The sequence below is a fragment of the Plectropomus leopardus genome, chromosome 18, assembly GCF_008729295.1.
Source record: "Plectropomus leopardus isolate mb chromosome 18, YSFRI_Pleo_2.0, whole genome shotgun sequence".
Taxonomy (NCBI): domain Eukaryota; kingdom Metazoa; phylum Chordata; class Actinopteri; order Perciformes; family Serranidae; genus Plectropomus; species Plectropomus leopardus.
In genome coordinates this window covers 2,385,363-2,405,360 of record NC_056480.1, presented here as the reverse complement: position 1 = coordinate 2,405,360, position 19,998 = coordinate 2,385,363, and positions in this window count along the sequence as shown.

Genomic DNA, 19,998 nt, shown 5'->3' with positions numbered 1-19,998 from the left:
TGACAAACAGGGAATAATCACCAAATTCGGAGTCACGGGGTTTCCACCTGACGACAGAAACAACGTTAATAATGTTAATGTTCAAAAATGCTGCAGTCGAATCACACATATTTGCACACAATAATACTTTCTATTGTCATTGTGAACTTTGCAGAAGTCCTTTCTCTGCAGTTACGCTGCCTTTTCTGTCCTGCCGTCTCACTGTGGACATCCTGAAGCAAACACTCAAACTCCCTGGAGAGTTTTTAAATTTCAAACCTCTTAAAAACTGTATACCACCTAATATAAAAGTGTAACATATTGGACTTAAACATCAGTAAATCAATATGACGTTAATTTTTGGCGGCTCCAGAGCTGCATGTCCTGTTGTGAGCCAGTCGGTAAAATTTTGATCACTTTATGACACAAAACGGGAAAAAAACAAACAGAGCAACAGCTCTCAGATTTTCAGCTGAGGAAGGTGACTGACAACCCAGAATTAGGTACATAAAACATGTGGACTTACTGGGTTGGTTACTGGTTTACAGTAGTTTAACCCATGAGTCACAGGTAATGGGACACGCGGACAGTGCTTCGGTCCTTCTGGGAAATCGTACTGTTAAAACAGTAAAAGTGGCTTTTTGTTGCACTAAAAAACTGCAAACGCCTTAATTGTACTGCAGCATCAAAACCACACTTCACCTCATTTATTCAATTATTTGTGTGTGTATTGAAACTTGATTTAGTCGACTGTAAATGCTTTAAAGGGGCAGTCCAACCCAAAATAAAAAAAACAAACCTATTTTCCCTTTTACCTGTAGTGCTATTTAGCAGTCTGAGTTGCCGATGCAAGTTTGTAAATATGTACAAATTATCTTTAGTTTTAGAGAATATATATTATTTCCAATAAACTTTGTGCACAAAACATATCGTAAAGGAGGATTCAAACTAACGTTGCTTTGAGAGGATGTGAGGAATGCAGATAGAAATAATCAGGTAATCGATGCACTGTGCTCTGCTCTTTGTGTATTCTTCTGCTTTTTTGTCCTTTGCTAATCATATGCTTGAATAATAATTTCCAGTTAAATAATAATTTGTTATTTTAATGACCAGGTGAAAAAAAGTGGATAATACAGTTAAACAATAAATAAAGTAGAAAAAAAACATTAAATAAAAATAAATAAATAGATAAAAATGTTAGGCCCCGGTAGCATGTTGGATTTTACAATTCTCTTGCAACAGATATTTGCAGAGAAAACTATGTTTTTTTTGGAAAATAAAATTTCATCCTTGAAATTAAAGTGAGTGCTTGAAAATGTACTTGAAAGTCCTTGAATCTGACCTACTCGTCTGTACGAACGCTGCGTTATATTGGAGAGAAGGCAGACATCTCTACAGCCGATATCTCCAACACTCGGCAACTCACACCAGAACTATCTAGACTGATAAAAAGCACTACAGGTCAAAGAAAATGTGTGTTTTTGATTTTAGGGTGAACTGTCCGTTTAAAATATCTCTATTTTTATTCAATAACAGTTCTGCATTATTGCTCAAAACCAGTCAAATCCGAAAAAGTCGTATTTTCAGATCCACACGGAGCAAACTTCAGGGGCGACGCCTCAAGTTAAGACTGTGTGAAATGCTCGTTTTTCCGCCTTAAATCTGTTAATTCAAGTTTTATAGGAAATTTTATATTTTAAAATTCACTAACGGCAAACAGCTTTCCTTCTTCTTCACACTGCTTCCTAATATTTGTGACCAACAGTCTGATTTTCAGACTAAACCTGTTGATTATTAATCTAAACTTTGATGCCTAATGCTGTTTATAGCAGACGTGACTTAACATTTCACTCCTCCGCGCGTCGTCTGCTCCTGCTTCGCTCTCTCTCTGGCCTGAACCTCAAGTGCTCGATTGGTGTGTTAGCACCTCCTGGAGGCCTTAAAGGGGAATACTTCTCAGTTTAAAGCTTGGACTGTGATTTCACTTTGACCAGCAGCAGACTCATTGCTGCTTTTGGACATCAAATCTCACTTGAACGCAGAAATAAGAAAACTTGAACTTATAACGTCAACAGTTAAACCTTGATGTCGTAAAGCAGCGGATGTGTTCGGGGGGTCGAAGGGATAACGATTAAAATCAATAAACTGAGAATATTCCCCATATAATGAACTAAAATTCCACTTTGCTTTTTTTAATGGCAGTTTATTCTGATAATGTATGGATGATTACAAGTATTATATATTTCTTTGCTGTTTATTGTTTCTTGGGGAACATTATTTTAGCAGTTTTTCAGACACTTGATTTTTGTTTTTTCTTTTTAGATATTTTACTTGACGGTTGGGTGCCAACGGTTTGAGAGAGTGTCACAAACTAAACGATCCTCATAATAAGCTTCTAATGGCAGAAAAACAACAACAGTACAGTAACAGCTGAAGCAATAATTACAGACGTGGGAAACTCTGTATGGAAAGATGAATGTTGGAACTGGTGGGTGTTTGGAAATAATAAAAACAGAACTTGAATGTTGTTTCACTTTGACTTGATATTATTTTCTTATTTTTTCTTCCTCTGCGCCGCTTTCCCCCCCTTTTTTAAAATGCACTTTTCTGACGGTTTAATTTTTTAAAAATTGCAATACTTTTTGAATTTTTTTTAATTTTAAAAAACATCTGAAATTATCTTGAAATTAATATGAAAAATATCTTACATTTTGTAGTCTTTTAAATGTAATGGTAAAATATCAAAATTTTTAAAATCCTTTTTTTTTTTTTTGGATAGAAATTACTACAATATGCAGTTACTCCAATTTGCAATTATTTTAAATTAAAGAGTCTTTCATTTGATGAGTTATGCATATGTCAGCTCCTACTAATAAACTCAATAAAAGCTGTTAATCAGATTATTAGATCCGATATTTTTTACGTTCTTAGAATTACCTTCGAATGAGTGCACAGCCAGTCTCCTATTATTTTAACCCCATTTGTCTATTTAGGTATTTATAAAAATATAAAATTGTTTTTATGCCACATCTTAATTGATACTCTTCATATATATTAAATTCATTTTTCAAAAAATTTGAATCTTTGAAGCCTTTGCAGAACAATGTCACTGAGAACTTGAGTAATTTTTGGGGACTTTTTCTTTTCTTTATGCCTTTTTGAAGGTTTCATTCTTGTGTCTAATTGGTTGTTCCTTGTCTGAGCATTGTATATTAATTTAAAAAATATAAGTCATGCATAATTACTAAAACAATTATATACTATAAGTTCAATAAATAAAATATAAATGTTAGTTGAAATACCACATTTTGAAAGACAGTCTCAGCTACTCCATCTTTGTGTTAATGGCAAAAAAAATTATATACCTGATTATAATCAATAATTTAAAACTATAAAGCAGCAGTGCCCTGCTGTGAACACCAGGGGGCGCTGTGTCCCTGGTTTTAGCACGGCCTCAGTACAGTATGTAAATGACCCGGGTTCATTTTGATTGGCAGACTAAAATGGATCCTTCAGACCGACGTGGCACGGAGGCTCCGAGCTGCTCGATCCTTTGTCTGACTGACGGCAGCAACACAAAAAACAAGACAAAAAAAACTGTTAACTGTTTATTCATACCTGTGGCTCTTTAACCCATTTTACCCATCATCCCTCTGTCTTCTTCTCAGCGTCTTGGGTTTGAGGTTTGAGATTTGAGTCAGCCTCATTGTTCACTTCAACATGTTCACTGGCCTCTTTTCTGAACTCGTCTCTGCGTCGTGTGTTCATTTGGGAACATGTCTGTGGTACGGTTTCTCAAAAGTAAATAATCTGCCAGGTGACCCAAAAGTGTCGGCACTGAAGTAAAGAAATAAGGAGCTTTGGCTCCATTTAACAAGCTTAAAATACATTTCTACAACAGAGTGACCCTCAAAGTAAACAAAACGACTGTAACATTTGACTTTATTTTCTGTAAATCCCCACTATTGTGGTCTAAAACACTGGTTTCCAACTGGTTCGCAGTCCAGAAGTGGGTCGTGTGTCTGAATGGACTCGTGAGACACTTGTGAGAAAGTGGCTGTCTGAGTTTTGTTTTAGTCTGTTTTGTTTTGTTTTGTTTTGTTTTGTTTTGTTTTGTTTTGTTTTGTTTTGTTTTGTTTTGTTTTGTTTTGTTTTGTTTTGTTTTGTTTTGTTTTGTTTTGTTTTGTTTTGTTTTGTTTTGTTTTGTTTTGTTTCGTGGACCGTACCCGAAGCTTCAAATATTTTTCCTTGAGCCTCACTGGGTGACTTTGGTTAAATGCATGAAGTGATAATCCCAAGACCGTTGGAGATTTGAAAATCCAACAATAACATATATATGTTGGGGGTTTTTTACAGTTTCTGGCTGTGATGAATAATGGCGTTTTGGCAATTTTGGCTTTCTTTTAAAGCTGGCAAATAATTTTAGAGAAAAACAACAGCCAAAAAAAGGTAATTAAAAAAAGTAAATCACCTAAACATTTTTAAAAAAAAAAAAAAATCAAAGGTTTTTAAAGAAAAAAAAATTTTTTTTTACCCAAAAATTTCAAGGAAAAAAAAAATTGCCGAAACTTTTTAAAGAGTTCATCACCACCGCTCTGCAGCATGCTCATACAGCTGTTCCAGCTGATATACTGTCCTGACCCTCCTGGTTAACACAGCTCTGTTAGCACTGTTCATTCTGCAGCCATGAGAGCCGTGTGGAGACAACCTCTGAATAATCAACACGTTCTCATCACAACTTCACACGTTGCTGCTTTGTCAGCTGACTTTCACATCTGTCATAAAAAATACTCTCCAAAAAATTGCCTCTGTAGTCTCATGAAGTCACCCCAAATTCAGTAGTAGCGTTAGCCTTCATCTGACTGTAAAAAGACGTTTTTGAACTTGAGTCGATTATTGAGCCGGTTAAAACCAGCTTTGTTTATCAGTTTTCTGGCGTGCAAAACAGAGCAGAGTTTCCTAAAAGCTATTTACAGAACTGCTTTTCTCCAACAGTTGTGCACTTAAGGGATTAACTGTTTTTTATTCTGTATATGAAATGATTTTTAAGATCAGTATTTGTCACGTAAGCATATCCAAGTTCATAAATGCTTTAGCTTTTTTATTTCATTATTTAAATGTATTTTGTTATTTCCAGACTGTTGATTTCCATTAGTTTTATTCATGGCATGAAAATCAGTTTGCAGACTCTGGGAACTTGCTAGACTTTCTTGGACTTTTTTATGTCTACAAATAGCAGAAAGCATTCCCTGTCCTTTACCTTTTAATATAATATTTGTGTATTTTGTATCATGTGGTGGAAAGAAACTGAATACATTTACACAAATGGCACTTATACAACTGATGCAACTTTCAGAAGAACTTTTTTTATTTGACAGTTACATTTCAGGTGAAATGTTTCTTCCCCCCCAAAGAATATGGCAGATTAAATTGTCCAGCTGTGTGAAAAAAAAAAGTTAAAATTAGCTCATTTCAACCAGCTGCAGCATTAAAACGCAGAGGTGTGGGTTCGAGTCACATGAATTTGACTCAAGTCAGACTACAATCATATAAATTTGATGATTTTCAACTTGACAAATTCATGTAAGACCTCTGTAACTTGTGCGTTTTGACTTGAAAATACTTGAAACTTTTTCACAAGGCAGCACAGAAACATACAAAACTCACTCTGTTGTGGTTATTAGTGCTATATGCTATGAAAGTGAAATGTCAGCACCACTTTTTAAAATTAATACTCAGTCACACTTGTTTTTAAATTTTTTTTATTGTTCATAAGTTTTGCAAAAATATTTATATTTTTATTTATTTAATTATCTGCAAAAATTCTAATGCAAGTGATGAGTTATTTAATTGCTCTCTTGTTAAAATCACATTACATTTGGCGAAGAACAAGTCATGACTTGTTCAGGACTCAGAGTCCAACGTGACTCGAGCCTGCCTGTGTTAATGTGGGACTTGAGTGTTACTTGTGACTTGCAAAATATTGATCTGAAATGTATCTAAATATTGAGGAAAAAATATAAATATTTAGATTTTATATTATTTTTATTATTATTTTATATTTTTATTTTTATATATATATATTTTTATTTTTTATTTTGTCATATTTTTATTCTTTTTTTGCACTAACTAGCAATAACTGGTATGAAAATAATACACTCAAGTGAAGTAAAAGTATGTAAAATATGCACTTAAATACAATGTAAATATTTTTTTACATTCAAACCACCACTTGTGACACATGAGCGACCAACAGAATCCATTTTCTCGTGCGTAAAAAAACTTCCTCTGAGTTCAGTTAAATCATGCGTCACTGACAGGGTGTGTGGTGAAGTGAAACTGAAATTAATAAATAATGTTGTGAAACTAAGAAATGGCTTTCACATCAGCTTTAGTTTAACTCGTACATTTTTATTTTGTACCTCATTAATTTCTAAACATTTCATCACTTTTTTTCTGTGTTTTAATCTGCCATTAAAGCCATTTTTGATGTCCAAACTCGCCAAACCACCAGGTTAAAAAACAGTTAAACAAAAGTCCGAGCTGCAGTGAATTCACTGATTCCAGATCAGTTTCTGTGAGTTGATGAATCAGAAGCAACTTATTGTGTTTACATGTCGGCCATCTTGTCTTGTTGCTGATTCAGCCTCTGACACTTTGACTGCTGTCTGTCCCAACACGCCGCGCTCTCTGCTGCTCGCTGGTTTGGCTGGTGAATATTATTGGATGTCCAGCTGACCTCATTATAAGTGTGTTGCCACGAGCAACCAGCTTGGAGAAGAAGGAGGGGGGGAGGTGGAGAGGGGGATAGAACAGTTGCATCATGGGATAGAAACCTGACCTCTTCTTTTTTTTGTGCTTCCTTTTTTTTTTTCTCCGTCGTCTCTGAGAGGCGCACACGTGCACAAATGCACATGTGTACACGTGCACACATGCAGAGTGTGCACCCGCAGACACACACACACACAGTTAGTCTAAACAAAGATACAAGAAGCTGCACGTCGAGTCTCTTTATTCTCAGCAACAAAGCAACATTTGTTTATGGCTGAATGTAAAGAAAAAAACATGTCACACACAACACAACACAACAACATACACACACACACACACACACACACACACACACACACACTGGACACTATTGTTGAAGGAAACCAACATTGTGTGTGTCAGTGTTTGTGTGTTTTCATGTGTCTTTTCATGCTGAATAATGTGTTAAAAGTTTGTCAGTTAAACTATGAAACCAGCCAGAGTATAAACCCACAAAAAATAGTCAACATTTCTTCAATTAATCAATGAACTGTTCAGAAATTGTTAGTAGAAACAAAATATTGAGTGGTGGAGAAAGTACTGACTCAAGTAAAAGCAACAATAGCATAAAATTCTCTGAAAGTCCCGAGTTGTTTGCTGATGTATTCGTATGTAAGCAGCATCGAATTTTTGTAATTTTACCAAATTTATGTTCCGTTTGGTACTTACTTGTTGATAATGTAAAGTTTACAGTGCAGGTGACATTCAGAGCAGCAAACACGATTTGCTACGTAAAGAAATAGTGGATTAATGTTATTCTGAGCTGAGACAGAAGTCACGCTCCCTCTGTGTGTGTGCGTGCGTGCGTGCGCGTGCGTGCGTGCGTGCGTGCATGTGTGTGTGCGTGTGTTTCAGGACAGTGTTTGCTGCAGAAATGTAGCACTGACCCTCTGGTTAACAACCTTAGCTCTGACAGTATTGTTACTGTATTTTGGTGCTGTTTATGGTGTTCAGTGACCTTTATGTTCAGAACCGTGTCCAGACAGTTCACATAGCGGTCCACAGATTATCGCCCCGGCCAATTACTGGGGCTAATATTTGGAATTTTATTGATTATCTGTATCAGCATTTTTTTTAATGATCGCCGCTCAAGTTAATTAATAGAAAAGTGTGCCAGTTTCACTCAACCAACACCAGGGAAGAAAGTCTTCAATACCTGCAAAGAAAGTGTCGGCATGGGAGGAACTTTTACTTTGTAAATACCATTTTATTCATTTATTTTTTAATTTAAACTTTGTAAAAAAAAAAATTTTTTTTAAAAGTTGCAGGTAACTTGTTGTATATGATGTTGGAAGTTCCTGTTTTGATTAAATACTTGCTAATAGCATTAAAACTAAGTTTTGTGTTGAAATTTGTTATATATCAAATTTTAAATTTCGACAGAAAGATTTTCATTTAATTGTAAATGCATATCAGTTCCAGTTATCGGTTATTAGTTTCATCAAGTTCCAATAATCTGTATCTGTATTAGCCCTGAAAAACCAATATCGGTCTAAACTCATATGCCTGAATTTGCAACATGTTGTCATGACAACTCGTCACATGGTGCCACTCTGTCGGTGACATTCCACATCTACCCTGACGTTTTAGGTTTCCTTCTGCGTCAGCTGTTTATGCTCCGGGTTGACGTTATGGTGATGTCAACAAATGCACGTGGTGGGATGAAGCAGCACCGTCCTTATGTTTACACAACAGCACGGACTGTCAGGACGGTTGGGATTAGGCAAAAATTCACAGACGGTTAGATTTAGGCAGACAAGGCACATGGTCAGGTGTAGAGAGAAAAAACACGAGAAGCGAACTACTGACTCCCGCACGACAGTCAGCTGTTTGTGGGACGCATCCACCTCCACACCCACTCACCCTATAAGTGCACTGGCGCTCCTTATATATTATGTGGTTACCAGCAGTGTTATTACCTGATGTTGTCTTCCAGTTTTTCATGCACACACAACCGGTTTTGTCCAGAAGCATTCTCAAGTGACGGCGCCTTCGGGCATATAATAACAACGTCACCGGTTCTGTGCGCGCTCGTTCTCATCTGACGCCATCCAGCCGCATTCCAGTCCAGTTGGTTATAGAAGGAGGCTTTTGGCATCTTTGTACACCAAAAAAAAACTGACAGAGTGGCGCTGTTTGATGAGTTCAGAGGCATGAGTTTTGTATTATTAATTCCCTATGGATTCTGTCCATGCTGGCGTCCATATATGAGGATAAGTTGTGTGTCATGTTCATGTTTGTTCAAGTATATTTGTGTACTTTTGTCTCTGACTGTTGTGTTTACATTTTTTTCACCTTAGAAATGTTTATTTTGTCTGAGTCTGAGTTTTTTGGAATATTTCCCTTAATTTGTGCCCACATGCATAAGCATAGATTGCAGGGAGGGACACAGGGGACACGTACCCGTCAACATTTAGAACATTTCGTATTTTCTGTCCCTATTTAGCACTTGTATTTTAACAAAACTAAAGACATTTACACCAAAAGTTAATGCACAAATTGGTGCATAAAAATTCACCAGAATGCATGAAATTAAGTGTTTGATGCTAAAATTTTATGGCGGAGGACCTCCAAATCCCCATTTCATATGTCCCATCCTAATTTTAACGTCAACCTTCAGCCTCGTCTACATGTTTTTTCTTTTTATCTTGTATGTTCCCATTTTTTGGATGCATGTTTTCAAGAGTGTTTCATGGACTTTTATGTCCACACGTTGTCTTTCATTCATATCTTTTGTGTCTGTTTTGGTTTGTTAAATCTTGTGTTCTTGCTCTTTTTTAACATTTTGTATGTCTCTCCGTGTCCGTCTTTGTGTGTGTTCTGTTCTTGTTCACGTATGTCATTATTTACATGGACATCTACTGTTAAGTCTACATGATGTCTTTTGTTTGTACCTCAAATTTTGCATTGTGCTCTTGCTTTTTAATTTTTTTGTCTTTTGTTACTGTTCATCTATTTGTTGAATTGTGTTTGTTCCTCTGCCTCAGTGTTCTTGATGTGCACTTTTTTGTCTTCATGTTGTCTTTCATTGTCATCTTTTGTGTCTGTGTTAAATCTTGTATTTGGGCTCTCTTTTAATGTTTGTCTGTTAACGTTTGTCCTTTGATTTTTGTGTGTGCATTGTCTGTTCTTGCTCATATATGTCATTATTTGTGCTGTCTTTCATACCTTTTGTCTATGTGTGTACATAAAATCTTCTCTTTGTGTTCTTTTTTTAATGTTTTGTGTCTCTGTTCGTGTCCGTCTTTGTGTGTGTGTGTGTGTGTGTGTGTGTGTGTGTGTGTGTGTGTGTCCTGTTCATGTATGTCATCATTTACATGGATGTCCGCTTTTATGTCCACATGTTGTCTTACGTTCATATCCTTTGTGTCTGTGTTCGTACATCAAATTTTGCATCTTTTGTCTGTCTGTATATTTCCTTTGTGTGTGTGTGTGTGTGTGTGTGTGTGTGTGTGTGTGTGTGTGTGTGTGTGTGTGCGCGCGCGTTGTGTGTACTTTTCCCTCCTTCGATGTTCATGTATGTCATTATTTATATGGACTTTTATGTGTGTGTGTTTCTGGGTGTGCATACATGTGGTTGCATGCACTTTTGTGTGTGATTGTGTGTTTGGATGTATACGCGTTAGCCTGTAATTTGGTGTGTCTGTGTACGTTCCTGTGTGTGTGTGTTGTGTGTGTGTGTGTGTGTGTAGGGGTGGTGTGTAGGAGGTGTGTATATGTGGGTTTGTGGAATGTTTATGTGTAATTTGTGTCTCCTCGGTGTGTACGTGTGTGTGTTTACTTATGTATGAAGTGAGCATTATCTGCAGCTGTATGAATGTGTGTGACTGTGTGTGTGTGTGTGTGTGTGTGTGTGCTCATATATACACACACACAGTGCCTTCATCTCTGACATAACTGGTTACCATGCATACTGTGCGACCGACTATTATGGGGTGTTCTTTGTTTTGTCACGATGTGCCCTGGTATGGAATGGGGGGGGGAGGGGAACAGGGCGTGTGTGTGTGTGAGTGTGTTAGCGTGCACAAAAGTGTGTGCGTGTACAGGGGGGTACAGGGGGGTGCATACGTGTGCGAGGGGGAGGTATGTGTGTTTTTGGTGTGTGTGTGTGTGGGGGGGGGGGGGGGGGGGGGGGGGGGGGGGGGGCAGGGAAAAGGGTGTGTGTGTGTTTTTGCATGTCGAGCAGAGGATTGGGTGGGGGTTGGGTGTGCGTGTCTGCGGACGTGCGAGCATATAATGTGTGCATGAGAGAGAGTGAGCGGGTGCATGCATGTGTTTTGGAGAAGGTAAGAGGGTAAGATAAAATGGCGGCTGGTGTGTGCGTGCATGCAGGCCTCCGAGGTGGAATTTCAAAGTTTTTTTTTAAAATGCGTTTTTTTTTTTCTACTTCTGCTCACATCACCATCTCTTCATTAAGCTTTAATTCAGCACGTGTTTTCATTCGTGACGCGTTCAAGAGTTCTGATTTGTTGTTGAATTTGCTCTTAAGGCTGACGAAAGCCCAAGACGAGACATGAGCAGGAATTATTGGGTTTATCAGGGCAAAACTAAACTTAGAGAGAGCAACATGACTTCCTATAACTTCAGTCTGAGGTTAAAGTGATTCTCCCACCGTGCAATCCCTTTAAAGGACCGTACTTGTGATTTTGCATGTTTTATTTAGGCCATTTATCAAACGACATGAATATGATGCTGCTGAAAGTTTTGCATCGGTGATGTGGGGTTATAGATTTTCTTAATGTATTGCTCCTTTCTTCCAAGCAGCCATTGGTTTCCATTCATTTCTCAGTGTTGTAGAAAGTCTCTTTGCAGAATCTTGACACTTGGTTGAGTTGAACACGTTCTCATCCCAAGTCGTCAAATATTGCCCCTTTGCAGCGGACTTCCGAGTCTTCATATTACAGTCCAGGTATCCCTTTGCGTCTGCTGTTGACGTTCCAGGATGCCACTAGTGTGATGTCAACACGAGCACATGGTGGGATGACGTGGCACGTAGTTATGTTTAGGCAGTAACAGCACGGATGGTTAGGATTAGGGCAAAGAGGCACATGGTAAAGTGTGGGTAAAAAAAACACCACATTCGGACAGGAGGCAGACACTGGACTCCTGCATGAAAGTCCAGGGTTTGTTGGATCCATCCTAATCCCCTCCCATCTGCCCTATAGGGACCTCTGTGCTCCTTATATTATTACATCTTTACAGGCAGCATTTCAACCTGACATCATCCAGCAGCAGATCATGTGGATGTGACAGGTTCTGTCTGGTTGCTTTCTCAGCGGACGTTGACCGTCTGAAGTGTGCCTCTGAAAAGCCTCCATTTGGACGGCCATGTAGCCCTAAAGGCCCAAACACAGCAAACTGACATCAGAAGACCAGCTGCGATAAAATTCACCTGCTGTCTTGCTTTACATTGAAGTGTCTCAGCCAAAAGAGTTGGCCTGTAATCGTTGTTCACAAAGAAACTGGAAGACTGTTGTGACACTAGTTAACCAGTTAGCACATTATCAACACAAGCTAATATGTTGAAATAACAGAGTATATTTACTGTGGACAACCTACCATCAGGAAACATTTCTCCTTCAAAGCTCAGTGGCTAAAGAAAAAAATCTTACCTTATATATAAAGTTTGTTTTGACCTCACTCACTCTTGACTTAAGCTTTTCATTTGCGTCATGTCTATATCTCTTCACTGAGCTAAACTGTCAATCAGTGATTTCATTCACTGACGACAGCTACAAGGCATGGCCCAACACTGACCGACGGCTGACCGTCAGTTTGGTGTGTCAGGGCCTAAACACTTCACCCTACTCCTCTAAATCAACAAGAATCAGGACACCCTAACCCTAAGAATAAAAGCTCAAAACAGTGAGTTCAGTCTGAGTGTAAGATCATGAAATCTTCTTACTTTAACCAAGACACATCTATCAACTGAATAGGACAGATATCCATCACTTCGTTTTTTGAGACAACCTGCTGGCACAGACAAACACATTAATCAAAAATGTGGCCTTCTTGGAATAGTATTTCTCAGATTTTAGGATGTTTTTTTAGGGTTTTAGGACGTTTCTTGGATTTTATGACATTTCAATGATTTTAGGATGTTTCTAGAATTTTTTTAGAACATTTCTAGGATTTTAGGATGTTTCTTTTACTTAATAATGTTTCTAGGATTTTAGGACATTTCTAGGACTTTAGGATGTCTCCAGGATTTTAAGCATGACAAACCATGCTTAATCAATCAACACACCTTCCTTGCAAATTGATGCATGCCGTTTTTGATATCACACGTTAGACTTAACGCTGAGGTGACAGTGTGGACTGACAACCTAAATGAAGCCCAGGAAGTCGGAAAGCCAAGGTAAAAGAAATATGATCCCTGAATGACAAAGTCAAATGACAGACTGTTGTATATGAAACACTTCAGTTTGGACGAAGATAGACAGCTGTGTCAAATCAATAAAACATCCAGTTGGGCTGAAATTGTGTAGAAATATAACTAAATAACTTTGCCAGTTGACAACGCAGACCCCACAGATTGGGCGGTATCATCAGACACCGACCTCTCCCTCAACTGCTGCACAGCATCACTGCTCCTCATCTGAAAGACTTCCCATCAGCCACTCTGCCATCGATTACTTCAGTGATCAGTATGTACAGCTCTGCACGTCCTTGCACCATGACTTTGACATTTTGATGCAGCTTCAAACACGTGATGAAGTCGTAGTGACTGCACCGGCACGATACATACATTTCTGATTAAGATTTAATATCAGGTGATCCGAAATATTGTTGTTTTAGAAAGATCATCTGTTATAGAGGACTTTTTGAAAAAAGTTAAGATTGACATATTGAGTGTATGTCCATGCTTGCATGTCTATAAAGACTAATACAATAGCTTCAGGAAAACCTCATATCTGCTTCTGTTAACATGCATTTGGAGCAGTTTATTAGAACTGTGGAGCTTTTACTCTTTCAGTTTGGTCATATAGCAATGGGCAAGTTTCTATTAACCCTCAAATTGCGCAAATTGAAATGGGGAATATAAATTATGCCCAATGAAAACACATCAATTTTGAAAAAAACACCCATTTATTCCAAAAAAAGTTTTTCAGTCTGGAACCTGGTTTCAAAAGTTTCCATTTTCAGGCCCCCAAAACACTGTTGTCACGTGAACAAAAGGCCAAAACTTATCAAAAGTTTAATGTTTCATGCAAGAACCGTTGCCATGTAAACGACCCCTTAGGCGGCTGATATCAATGCCAAGGGCACCCTTTAGCATCTTTATGAGACGCATTGGCTTCTCAGCTTACTCAAATGTAAACCCATTCATTGCAATTTTTGAAATTGAAAGTAATGTATAAAGAATGAGGAAATCCACATATGGGTTGTGGATGTGTCAAACAAACCCTGTATTTCACCCATAAGATGATTGTTTGTGTCCCGTGTGAAAGTAAACGTCAGTGTTGTTTTTAAACGTTATGTTGCGTATCTTACATAGCAATGTAAAATAATTATTGTAACCCATTACATGATGTTTTTTGTAAACTTAACCACAGTCGTGTGACAACATTAACCAGGTGTTAAATCATGTTTCACCCAGGAGAGAGCTGTGACAGACATTTGTATGAGACACCGGGGAAATGTGAAAAAGCCTCGGTGTTTGACGACCTGGAAATGAGAACTGGTTGTTTGATTTTGTAATAATCAAGCCAAAACAAACACAACAAAATGAACTTTCCCCGTGTGGTTCAGAGATGGTAAACAGGCTGCGTCTCATATCTATTAGTATCTGTGATGATCTGTACTACTGCAGCTGTGTGGGAGAGAGGGAGAGGAACCCCGGGTTGACGAAGTGCGATGAAGACGTCACAGATAGGAAGGCAGGGTATTTTGAGCCTCTTTAAGTGGCTGCTGTTTGGAGAGACATACTGTACTTGCACTTCAGGAACCTATAAGACAGGAAATGATGATGGCGGCGGTGGCGGTGGAGGGGAGGGAGAGGGAGGGGAGGAGGGGTGGTTGAGAGAGAGGAGGCGAATTAGCAGTGTGATTATTATGGAGTGGCAGGCCAAGCAGTGAAGAAAAGAGGAGGAGGTGGTGGTGGGGTTGGGGGGGGGGGGCAAATGCATATTATGGGATGTCTGTGTTGTCGAGCGGGGGGAGGGGCAGAGGCAGTGAAATAAGAAGGGGGGGGGGGGGGGATGATTGAGTATTATGGTCTGGCCTAGGCCTGTTTTTGTGTGCGGTGGCTTCCCCCCCCCCACCTCCTTCCCCCTCACTCCTCCAGTCCACATGAGCTTTCTGTGTGTGTGTGTGTGTGTGTGTGTGTGTGCGTGCATCAACATCACAGCTCGACGTGCGCAGACTATGATGTATGTCGGGGAAATTGTATCTATCTTCAGGTGCGGAGTGACTCACATGCAAGAAGGTAGCGAGACCCGAGAGAGACGAGGCAGCACAAAGAGACAGAGGCAGAGTGGCAGCTGGGAATTCATCAAAAAAAACTTGCCTGGCAAACTATCTGAGCACAATACACTCCCTGTCCCCCGTAAATGTAAATTATCGAGGCAGCGACGGAGCCATGAACGTGTTTATGTGCGGCGGTTTGTCTTGTTTACTGCCTGAATCACAGTGGATCCTCTGCGGCGTCCTTTTGTGCTGATAAAAATGTCTCTTGAAATGCAGTATATCACAGCAGTTAAACCAATTTGGAAATACATTTTGACCTGGCCAGATGTGGTAGCTGGATCAGTATTGATTCAAAAGTGGGTGAAAAATCTTTGTAACATGTTGTCACAACTGGATTTTGGATTTGGGCCCGGCTGTCTGTGCTGGGACCAGTCAGACTGTGACCAGGGGGGACAAGCGTGCTCCATCCGTGACAGAGAAATATTACAAAAGACTGGCGAGCTGGAAAATTTCCATCTCTGTGCAATTTGGCAACAAATGCCTGGAGATCGGATCTGCTGATATTCAGTTTATAAATATATCAGACAGACAAAGGAATGAAAAAGAAATGAGTACATTGGTCTTTTTAGCCACACCAGCAGCGTGGCTTTAAGGACTGGTCATTGGTCTTTCAGTCAGGCTGCCACAAAAAATTAAAATTTATAACTTTTCATTAAGTGCCACCAGCAGGTCAACATCTTCATTTATCTCAATAGGCACTGAATGAATTGACACAATAAGGTCGAAATTTTATTGTGTTCAACACCTTGGTTTTTGCCCAACTACCTGTAAAACTAATATTTTGTGTTTGTGCTAATTTGCAAATATTAGCATGCCAACATGTTCGACTAAAGCCACATTTACACTGCCTGTTCAAGGCGGAAATATCCCGCTGTTATGCTGCCTCGCCATTATGTGTATAACGTCTGATCGCTAAAAGGGGGGGCCGAGTTGTCTTGTCTTCAAGCCGGGGACTGAGGTAGTAACATCCCCAAAATGAGGTCTGTGTACAGTGTAAAGCTGGAAAGACGTGAGCATTGATGGTAATCTAATAAGCTTTATGATAAAACAGGAATCTTCTAAATAACCAAAACATTGGGACAAGCAGGCCCCTGAATAAGCAACATCCAGTGATGGAGTGTAACAAAGGACATTTATTGAAGTATTCAATTGTTGTTGTTTTTTTCAATTTTATTTATAAAGCCCATTATCACAAAAACACAGTTTGCCTCAGAGGGCTTTACAGCAGACGGCATCCCTCTGTCCTTAGACCCTCACATCGAGTGAGGGTCTAAGGACAGAGGGATGGAGGCCAGAGGCAGCTGCCATCTTGTGCCAGTGACATCATTTGGAGCCGAAGACTGTATAGTTTTTCAATATCCGCGGTGGGAGAATTCCTGCTAAAACACTCGACTAACCAATCGCGAGCAGTCCCATTGAATGCGAGCGCATGGATTGGCTGTCACAGCTGTCAATCATAGCAGAAAATCCCTCTTTTCGTAGAAAATAATAACTCATTCAAACTGAACTTATCATAAAAACCATCACTTGAACAAACATCAGGGTGATGAGAACTACCCTCAAGGACAGAAACCAGCTTTGGGATAATTTTGTTTAGTGTGTACTGTTTTTAGTTTGGCTTATGTCCCATACACTAACATGGAGAGGCGGGCTTTATGACCTATACTGCAGACTTACACCGAGGGGTGATAAAGACTGAAAAGCTACATTTTGGGGGAGCTGTCATGTTGTCCATCTTTATATACAGTCTATTGTTTCAATTCAATAACATTTCAAAAGTCTGTAAGAGGCGCACATTTAAATAATTTTATCCCCATTCAAGTCAACTGAGATAAACCAGACGTTAGCTGCTCAGCTGGTGAAAGTTTTAGTGTGTCTGCTCTGGGCCAAACGATGCATAAGATTCGGGTAATATTTCACTCAGAAAACTTTTGTGGCATCATGCACCACTGAGCTACTTTCATAGGAATGATCGGGTCCTCGACTTTTTATCCAGGTCTCTTTATACATCCATGCTACTAACATACAAAGTGAGACAGGAAATAAGACACAGTTAGGAAATCTGACAGGGGATGAAAAGGTCACAGTGCAGGTTTAAACCTCTAGAACAACGTCTGGGACATCTGGACAACCCCGACGTACGTATCTAATTTTTCGGTTCTTTATTTTTTGTTCTCTCTCATCTGTCAGTCGCTGCGGCGTGTTATCTCATGTGGCAGACATGTTGGGGGGTCTGATCAAATCCATTTGCACTTTGTTATCTGCTGCAGCGTCAGAGCGTGTCCTGTAGGGTACGATAGGTGGAGCGGAGGAAGAGGAGGAGGAGGGGGGTGAGGAGCAGTCGAGAAGTATTATGGTATGCATTTTGACTTACATGATAATCTGACCCCGCCTGTAACCCCCCACCACCACCACCACTGCCACCCCTCTGCTTATCTCCATAGCGACCAGCGGCACAGGAACACTATTATGGTCTGTCCCCCCCACCATCACACATCTCCCTCCTCTCCTCTCCACCTCCTCCTCCTTTTTCCTTTTTCCCTCAGAAATGATATTATTATCATTATGTGATATGCAATTCTGCAAGTGTGGGGGGGGGTGGGAGGGGCGTCGAGAGCCGTGCACGAGGTTTCTATGACAACTGCCCCCAGTATCCTTCTGATTGGTGATTATAGGATGTTACCCCCCTCACCACCACCACCCCCCTCATCCTAACCCCCCCCCCCCCCCCCCCCCCCCCCCCCCCCCCCCCCCCCCCCCCCCCCCCCCCCAAATGCACACATGAACACTGTGTCCATAGTCAAGGAAAAGGAGAAGTGTGGGGGAGGGGGGGAAGATGCAAACCCAAAGAGAGAGAAAGAGGAAGAAATGGAGAGAAAAGAAGTTGTTTTTTTTAAGTCATTCTTTGTGTCAGCTGGTCGCAGGGATACAGAGAGGGATCCTACTGCTGCTGCCGGCGGTGGGACAAAGGAAAGGCCCAAAGAGACAGAAAGAAAAAGATTCAAAATGAGGGTGTGCTGAGTCAGAGGCGACTGTAGATCCAGAGGGAGGGAGAGGCCTGAGGCCAAGAGGGAGGAGAGGGGGACAGCTTGGAGTGGGTTAAAAGCCAAAGTGTCGGGGCACTGCAACAATATGCTGACATGAATAATTTGTCCGTAGATTCATGAATCCTCCACAGATTAAAAAAACAGCACCAATTTTCCAATTTCACAGGTAAAATGACGCAGTGTGCGTTGCAATATCATGATTAATCCCCTGCAGTGTGTAAGAAACTGGTGGGTTTTTTTGCAAAATAAGTCGTTCATATTATGTGACTAATGCACACTCACCCTGGGAAATTACCACCAGCTGTCTTCTTTGCAAGTTTCCCCCCAAACCCGATATTCTCCTGTATATTCTAAAACGGTGATCCTCAATTTACGACCCACTATCCCCTAATATGGTGCCAGGCAGAACCCCAGTAATTTTATAATTCACAATGAAAAATAAAGTGAAATAAAACCACGTCAAGCCACACTCGACCGGGCGTTCAGACGCAAACTGTGTAAGTCTACCTGTGACCAACTAACTAACCCATTCTCAAAATGGATTGTAATAGACTGCAGACCAGTTTCAGTGGTAGAGGACAGGGATTTATCAAAGGCTTTACAGATAGCATCCTCTGATGCTATCTTTATGGAAGAAAGAGGAAAAAAGGAGATGTAGTAGCAGGGGGCCGACTGGGGATCACCGGACTTCAGTTAGCAGTCAAAATTACTTCATTGACAGTGAGTGGAAACTTCAGTTATTTGCATTAACTATACCTAAATTTGTGCAATTATTCATCGATTCACTCATCTGCCAAAATGCAACTGAATTGAAATTGTTTTAATACTTTCACAGCAAATATATATATATGCCATTGACTTTAAGACAAGGGAACCGGGAGTGCTAAAATGCAAACTCATTTCCAGGTTTTAGGACTCATTCCTGCAGCACTCTATCATGTCTGGGGCTGTTTTATACATGGTTTGGGTTAGGCCATGTGATTCTAATTTAGAGAAATCTTAATTCTGCAACATAAAATGAGAGTTTAGACCAGTGGTAATCAACCACGGGTCCTTGAGGGAGCTTCAGGGGGGCGAAAGGAAAATGTGGAACGGTTTATTTTCACTATTTCATTCACAATAGAAATTAACCCAATGTGAGTAGGAGACACAGAAGGACTTCTGGTCATAATCTTGTCCTCTCAGGTTATTTCCTTAACTGTAGTATTATTTGCAGATGGAGGTCCTTGAGGTGAAATCTTATCAGATAAAATAATACACCAAACTCGTTATAAGAAATGTGGCACATTAATAATTCTTTACATTTCTTTAAAAGAACATATAACTCTAGAAACACAAGATAAAAGGCATCATATGTTGTTGACGGTATTATAGCGAGATCTGTGTGTAAGAAAGGCAATTATTAATTGGTTCATGCTTGTTTTAGGGGATTAAAAACAGATGTCTGTAATAAAAGAACAAAATATCAAAGGTAATCAATGTAATCTGCAATTTTGCTACTACTGTTAACTTTGGTTATGGATTGTGCAAGCATTATGCATTCCACATATTCAAGGTCATTCCATATATTCAAGGTTTATTTTATATATACTCAAGGCTTATTCCGTAAATTCAAACTTTCATTTTATATTTCCCGCCAAAATTATTGAGCAACTGCTTACTGTCAGCTTGGTGTGTCAGGGCCTTTAGTGTC